This window comes from Myotis davidii, unplaced genomic scaffold (assembly GCF_000327345.1).
Source record: "Myotis davidii unplaced genomic scaffold, ASM32734v1 scaffold227, whole genome shotgun sequence".
Lineage (NCBI taxonomy): Eukaryota > Metazoa > Chordata > Mammalia > Chiroptera > Vespertilionidae > Myotis > Myotis davidii.
Window position 1 is genome coordinate 161,252 of NW_006298519.1, and position 8,637 is coordinate 169,888.

An 8,637-nucleotide genomic window follows, 5' to 3' on the forward strand; every position below is an offset into this window, starting at 1 on the left:
ATGGCTGTGTGCGATTTTGCGCGTGTGGGAAAATCGCATAACAGCAAAATCGCATAAACGCCGAGCATACACCCAGCAGCGCTGCTGATGGCTGAACGGTATGTGGAATGAAGTGGGCGGGCATCGGGAGGCCACTATGGCATGGGGCAAGCACTATGGGCAGTCTATCTGAAGTGTACCTGGCGTATAAGACGACCCCCCACTTGGAGGCATATTTTTCAGGGCCAAAAAATCGTCTTATACGCCGGCAAATACGGTATGTATTTTTAATGATAGGATATTAAACCCCATTGTTATGAAAGTATCTTATCTGTTTGCAATACATTTTCTGTTTATTCCTTTCTATATAATTAAATGCTATTTATTTATTTTGAAAATTTTAAAAATAATTCTTTATTGTTGAAATTATTACATATGTCCTTTCCCCACCCTTGACCCCCTCCAGCTATTAAATGCTATTTTGTCATCCCGAGGAGTTATGAATCCACATCATATTCTGAATCAGCACTCCAGAGAACGTCACATACATGTAGCTAGGAGTGAAAGTGTAGTCAAAGGTATAATGAGTTTGATGAAGCTAACCTCCTTTATTAATTTTTAAATTAATTAGCAACAAATATATCCTCTGCCTCATGACCATACAAAGATACATGCACTAAGGTTTGCTGCAATATTTTGAGATGGAAAACAAGACTGGAAGTCATCTGTCTACCAGCAGGTGGGCTGAATGACAATATGACTGTGCAGGGGTGACGTGCAGCGGCTGGCTGGACCTATGTGGGCCGCTGGGCCTCAGCGTGGAGGGGGGGTTGTGGGCCTGGGCCAGAACGCTGGCACCGGGAAGAGAGGGGTGGGCACATGTGAATGATTTGAGATTCAGATGACAATGCAGCCTGGCTGGTGTGGCTCAGTGGTTGAGCATTGACCTATGAGCAAGCAGGTCACAGTGCAATTCCCGGTCGGGGCACAGGCCCGGGTTGCGGACTCGATCCCCAGCGTGGGGTGTGCAGGAGGCAGCCGATCCATGATTCTTATTGATGTTCCTATCCCTCTCACTTTCTGAAATCAATTGAAATATATATATTTAAAATGACAACTACAGTAAGCAGGTCAGAAGGAAGGAACGTCCATTTTAAGCTAAGTCTGGGGTGTGGTGTACAGCTTGGTGACTGGGTAACTACTGAACTGTGTATTTGAACGTTGCTAAGAGAGGAGATCTTAAAGTTTTCATCACAAGAACAAAGTTAACACCCGTCCACACACAGTTACTAAACTGATGGTGGGCGTCGTGTCGCAGATCTACGTCTGCAGATCGGTATGTCGTACGATGAATGAGCACCATGATGTCAGCTATATCTCAGCCTGGAAACCAGACGGCAGCTGCAGGATTCTGACTCGTTGCTGTAGCAGCTGTGGTGGCTGGACGCTTGATGGGAGACCTGGCATCATGGTTGGGGGGGTCCTAGGATCTGAGCCTCGGAGCGGGAAGCAGCCAGGCAGGCGGGTGGCTCATGTCTGCCCCATTTCCCGTAACCCAGAAGGGGGGACGGAGGGCCACGCTCGTGTGCAAGGGCAGATGCCGGATTTGCTTCCAGGAAAACAGCCCCAGGGCCGGGCTCCTTCCCTGCACCCACAGTTCTGCCCTATAACCCACCCCTCCTCACGCAGGGACACTGCATCGCTGCTTCCTCTCACCACCTCCGCTGGAACCCTTCCAGGGACACAGGCTCACCACTTGGCGGGAATGCCTCCTCCATCGCCACGTAACCGAGGCGGCCAGTTCTCCCAGCAGTGGCATCACCCCAGCTCTGTGTCCCCTGAGCCACACCATGTGGCCTGCACCCCCTTTCCAGCATTTCAGATGGTCCCACCCCCCTCCGTCCGGGGCTCTCTTGCAGGCTGAACGCGCTGCAGGGAGAGCAGGGCCTCGTGTGAGCCGCCAGGCCACGGCCCCGCCTGGGCGGCCAGGCTCCGCGTGAGTCACCGCTGGTTTTCACCCCGAAGGCCGAGCTCGTGGGGCTCCCGCTTCCTGGCGGGTGACGCAGACGGAAGAAACAGCCTGGTGGCCTGTGCAAAAGGCGAGACCCAGACGGTGCTGGGCAGAAATGGACTATAAGCTGGGGTGTGGGGGCGGGACCAGGAGCACCCACATGCTCTGCCACCCGCCCGCGCGGCCTTTGCTTGTCTGGGTCGCTGTCGTGTGCTTGCTGACCCGTCATCCATCTTCCCCTCCCGGCTCTATCCACTTAACCACCAGCTACCCGCTGACACATCGTCCACCATCCACACCCCTCACCCACCCTCCCGCCCATTACCCATCCCTGCGCCTGGGGCTGCTCAGGTGCCCGTTGGCACTAATGTTGAGGCAGGAGCAGTAGTTGGCTTGGGGCAGTTCTCATTTCTGAAAAAAATATATTTTTATTGATTTCAGAGAGGAAGGGAGAGGGAGAGAGACATAGAAAACACCAATGGTGAGAGAATCATTGATCGGCTGCCTCCTGCATGCCCCACACTGGGGATCGAGCCCCTAACCCGGGCCTGTGCCCTGACTGGGAATCGAACTGTGACCTCCTGGTTCATAGGTCGATGCTCAGCCACTGAGCCACACCAGCCAGGCCAGGACAGTTCTCATTTGAGGCCCCCTAAGGCAGTGATGGCAAACCTTTTGAGCTCGGCGTGTCAGCATTTTGAAAACCCTAACTTAACTCTGGTGCCGTGTCACCTATAGAAATTTTTTGATATTTGCAACCATAGTAAAACAAAGACTTATATATTTTTAAATATATTTTATTGAGTTCTTACAGAGAGGAAGGGAGAGGGATAGAGAGTTAGAAACATCGATGAGAGAGAAACATCGATCAGCTGCCTCCTGCACACTCCCCACTGGGGATGTGCCCACAACCCAGGTACATGCCCTTGACCGGAATCGAACCTGGGACCCTTCTGTCCGCAGGCTGATGCTCTATCCACTGAGCCAAACCGATTAGGGCTGCCCTTTTCTTTAAAAAGTAATCAAGTTATTTTGTGGGCTTTCTACTTTGTTTTTCAAAAACAAACTAAATCCTGAGTTTGTTATCAATTCTTCTGTCTCCCCAACCCCCCCTCCTGCTTTTTGTTAGTCCGCACCCAAGGATATTTGTTTCTGTTGATATTTTAGAGAGAATGGAAGGGAGGGAAGGAAGGGGGGGGGGAGAGGTGGAGGGAGAGAGGGAGACACATTGATGTGGTTGCCTCCTGCCCGTGCCCTGGCTGGGGCTGGGGTTTGAACCTGCCCCTGCCGGGCACTCCCACCCGGAAACCTCTCCCTCGGCCCCAGGACCCCAAGGCTCCTGGTCTGCTTGCTGCTTGTTCTGTGCATCTCTCTGCTCTTCCCTCCCGGACCCAGGTCTCTGCCCTGGACTTACTTCCTTTCCTTGCCTGGTGATTTCATCTAGTCCAGGATTTTAAAAATTTTTTAAATATATTTTTATTGATTTCAGGGGCAGGTACATGTCCTTGACCGGATGCTCTAACCACTGAGCAACCGGGCAGGGCTCCCACCTTGTTTTCTTTAGGTTTTGAGTTAGTTTTTCTGTTTCCCCTTCAGATGCTTGGTTCGTGTTTGCGGCCGCGTTTAAGGATATGACCATTACATTGCCTTCAGCTGTGACCCCACCCCACAGGGTCTGATATATAATATCCTCATTATTGTAATTTCCTAGATCAACTGCTGTTCTAGTTTGATTTCCTCTTTGAAACAAGAAAAAAACAGAGGTTGCTTTTTTTCATTTCCGACGGGTTGGGTATTAGTTTTTTGTTTGCTTCGACTTTATTATTTTTAGTTTTATTGTAGCTTTAGAAGGTGGTTTCTATTTCAGTTCCTGGGATTTATTGGGGTTTGCTTTGTGACCTAATATGTTATGAAACTGTGCAAGTCCTCCTTGTGCTTGAAAAGACCCTGCCCTGTGTGTTCTCTTTCTGTTCAGAGCACGGCTTTAGATGTGCATGTGTGAGGCCAGCCTTGCTCATCCTGCATCCCTTTCCTGCTTTCGCGTCTGACTTGATAGGGACGGAGCGAAGGAGTTGGGGTCTTACTGTTACTGTGCTTCTGGCTCCCCAGGTCGCGAGCGATGTCTTTACACTGTACGTTATAACAGTCATCACGACGCAGTGGCCCTGGTCTGTGACTTCCCAGGTTCCCATCGAGGTCACATTCCTCTCAGATTAATCCGACACCCTTCCCTGGCTTCCTTCTCCCTCACCATCGTTTGCCCGTCGTGTCCATCACTTTACGTATCATTTACCTATAACTTTGTTTGTCGTTTTACTTGTGGCTTTGCTGAGTCACTTAAGTGTATCTGATCACATAAACTATTGCGTTTATCTGAAAGCATTTTTGATATATTTTTAATACTTGCTGTTTTTTCTGTTTGTACCTTTTGCCACGTTGACTTTTTTCTCCTTTGAATTTAGAAGACATAGAGACTGGGTTCGAGTATTTACTGTACAGCAAGGTGTCACTTTCAGTAATGCCACCACCCGCCTTACGTTCTCTTATAAAAGATGCGAACATTCATACCCTTGGGCAGCCCATTCCCCCTTCCCCAATGTCATTGCCTGTTCTGGACTATTATGTTACTTTATGTCATTGTCAATGAAAAACAACCAAATAGTCCCCTTTCCCTAGGAATTGCAACACTTATCTTACTGTAATTAGAATTTCTGCATTAATTGGGTGTAATTTATATTCAATAGATTCCATACTCGGTGCTGATTTTTCATCCTGTAACTTTGCCACTTCTGAGTTATTTATTTTAATTTAATCTCTCAGATCACATCACCACGTAGCTTCCCCCCCCCCCAGTTTTATTGAGGTATAACTGCAGTACACTTAGCTGCACATATATAACGTGTACAATTGATCCATTTGTGTGTACACACACACACACCACACACACACACACACACACAGCTGTGAAAGCGTCACCGTGACCGAGATAACGGGCATTTCCACCGGAGGAAAAGCAATGACCAGTAGGGAGGACAGACCAGCCGAGTATCAGGTTCACCCCTAATTTTGTTCTCTTACAAAGATATTATAGGACACATTGAATAGAAAATCTATGAAAAGGCGTAACAAAAACCCAGGATTTCCTGAAATGAAGGAAGACATAAATGTATACACCAAAAGAGTCCTTCATTATTAAAAAAAATAATTTTACATTGACTTGTTCCATCCACTTACATGTTCATTGGTGGCTTCTTGTGTGTGCCCTGGCTGGGAATAGAAACCACCACGTTGGGGTATTGGGACGATGCTCTCGCCAATGGAGCTACCCGGCCAGGGCAAGAGGCCGTCATTATTTAGGACAAAAAAAAGAACAATAAATTCTGAGTGAAATGATTGACAGTCAAGGTTGATGGGAATATGGTAGAAATAAAGATATCTACTAAAGAAAACTTAGTCTAGCATTGGAGTTCTCCTTAGCAATTTTATTTTATTTTTTAAAATCCTCACCCAAGGATATTTTCCCATTGATTTTTAGAGAGAAAGACAGAGAGAAATACTGAGCCATACCAGCTAGGACTCTTCTTAGCAATTGCAAGTGAAGGAAGAAAACGGAACAGTGTCTCCCGAGGACTTTGTCAGGGGGCTTCTGTACGAGCCATTTTTTGCAGCGGCCAAGTCATCGTGCAAACAACAAGGCAGCAGAAAGATGCGTCCAATTGGCAGGTTCCTGAACTCTGTCGTTTACGTGGGGGTGCAGACACGGCAGAGCCCAGGTTCCTAGGTCAGAGCGTCTTCCCCAGGACCCTGCGTTTGCCGTCGGTGGGGTGTCCTCCGTGTTCCCACCTGCTGCAGGTGGAAGTGGGCTTCTTGGGGTGCCACGGGAGTGGGAATTTCTGGAGGCCTCCACGGGAGGATGAGGCGTCGTGAGAAGTTTCTGTGGAGTAAGCCCCTGAGTGTCCCAGGTCCCCTCTCCCTCCGCCCTCCCCGGAGGGAGTCCAGCCGTGTCTCCCCCGCTCCATGTGTGCTCAGTCCGCCCGGTGCCTGGCTGGCTGGGCCGTGTCCCCAGTGGCTGTGTCCTTTGCGTGTGGCGTCCGCATGGCCGGCTAGCACAGGCCGGGGCAAGGAGGCAGGAGCCAAGGGAGAGGAGCCAGAGGGCGAAACCCCTTTGTCTGGGAGGATGTGTTCCCACATCTCCATGGCCTTCATTGGCTCCACCCTCGGGCCAGTTACCTTTGTTCCAGGCTCGATGGACAGGACGCACCTTCCCTACGTCACCCCAACGTCACTGCGCGTGCACCCATCCCCCCTTTGTCCGGGCCCTCCCCCGAGCCATCTGCAGGGAGCGGACGGTGGTTCCGGGGAGAGTGAAGGTACAGCTTCCCGGTGAAGCTGCCCGATGGCCGTGCCCACATGTCTGGCCTCCCCGTTGCTCTCTTCCCCTCCTTCCTGTCAACAACCAGCGGAGGACAACGAGAGCGCTGACCGTAAGTCTGCCACACGCGGGCCCTTGGGGAATGTTTCTCTCTCACTGACTTTCCTGGTGAAGCGAGGTGAACCTGCACTCGGGGGCAGGGGTGGCTCTGGGCACCGGGCGGAATGCGCGCCCTGCACCTCGCCTCCCTTTCAGCTTTCGCCGAGGCCCCGGCCTGTTTCCCATAGTGGTGACCCCGGGTGCCAGGAGGCCTGGCTTTTCCATGCAGCTGTGGTCTTGGGAGTTCTGTGCTCCTGGGTTAAACTCCATCAACTAAGTCATCTGTACAGTACGTGGGGAGTTGCATGTCTGAAGGGGATTCGTGGTGGTGTCTTCTGTAAACCGCAGGCCACTGGTTGAGCTGCTGAGTGCAAGGCACCGGAATGAAAGTGACTCGGACAGGAAGGTTCACAATCTGGGGGGGAAGAGACACTTGTAAAGGGTGACATAAGGAAAACAAACCCAAATACCCCAGTGGTTAGTGTCTGTCGGGATAAAGGATTATAGACTGAATAGAGCTGTGTAACTACCGCTCAAGTCAAGAGAGGGAACTTTACCAGCATCCAGTCGCCCCCAGGACCCCTCCCCGTTACCAACAGGATGGCACCAGTTTACACCCTTCTTCCTGGAAGTAATAGTTGTAATTGCCTCACCTCCTGTCAGCACTTGATACCGTCAGTCTTTCACATTTTAGCCATCGTAGTGGACATGTGTCGGTATCTCATTGTGGTTTCAATCAGCACCAGATTCGATTTTATTTAAATTTTTTGGTTAATTTTCACCCGAGGATATTTTCCCACTGATTTTGAGAGAGAGTGGAAGGGAGGCGGAGTGACAGAGAGAGAGAAACATTGATGTGAGAGAGACATTGATTGGTTGCTTCCCGTATGCCCCCTCACCAGGCCTGGGGATGGAGCCTGCAATCAAGGTACGTAACCTTGATTGGAATCTAACCCAGAACCCTCCAGTCCACGGCTGACACTCTACCCCCTGAGCAACACCGCGAGGGCACCAGATCCGATTTTAGAGAAACGAAGCCGTTGACAGTCTCCTGCCTGGCGCTACGGAGAAGCTCAGAGGTGAATGTTGAACTTCCCAGCAGAAGAGTCCGTGGAGCGAGGGATGGAGAGGAGGAGAGCCCTCCCTCTGAGGGTCATCTGAGGGGAGGGCTGGGACCAGGTGCTGTCCAGGTTCTAGGATCCCAAGTGTGGCCCTGCGCTCCCATCCCCACCCCCTCTTCCCTGTCCTGGGGCCGGCCGCCTGCTGCCTCCTGTCTGTCTGTCTGTCTGTCCGTGCCCAGCAAGGTCCCAGGTGTGCTCCGAGGGAGGCAGCTGTCCAAGCCACTCGACCCAAACCCTGCTGCTTTCCTGGCCTTGAGTCCTGCCTTCTCGCTGTTGGTTATGCTGGATGGGAAACGCAGGCAAATGCTTTATCTTGAAAAAACGCCTGGGATGACTGACAAAAGGCAGCAGTGGATGCTGAGGGCGGGGTGGGAGTGGGGTGTGAGGAACTGGTGGGCTGCCTGGTGGGCGGAGAGCTCCAGCTGTCAATCATTTGCCCAGCAGGGATGGCAGGCGGGGAGCTGGGAGGAAGGAATGGAAGTGTGTGCTGTGCTGAGCTTTCCTGGGGCAAAGCTGCAGAGCCAGAGGGGTGAGGAGGACACGGTGATCTGCCCCCGGGGGCTGCTCCCCCCTCCAGATTTATGGGGCGACCTCATCGGGCCTTTCCCTGGGCAGGAAATGGGCTGTTTGCTAATGCCCTTCCCCTGCCCCACACACCTGCAAAAGCAAGTTGGTAGTATTTTAAAATCATTTACTAGAATGAAATGTCTGTGTTTTCCTTTGGATAGTTGCCCAGTAATTGGCTTTGTGCTTTTTGAATCAAGAAATGGCTTCAAATATATAGGACCTCAGATTTTAGGCTCTCTCTCTCTCTCTGTCTCTCTGTCTCTCTCTCTCTCTCTCTCTCTCTCTCTCTCTCTCTCTCTCTGTCTCTCTCACACACACTCACACACACACTCACACACTCAGGTCTCCTCTAAGGTGAGAAACGGGTGAGGAAACCATAGGAATGTGGGGCATGGGCAGCTTTTTTAAATCCTAGACTCGTAGTTAAAGCTGACTTACTTGTCATTCCCCGGGGCTTCCTCTGCTTGCGACCCCCCCCCCCCCCCCCC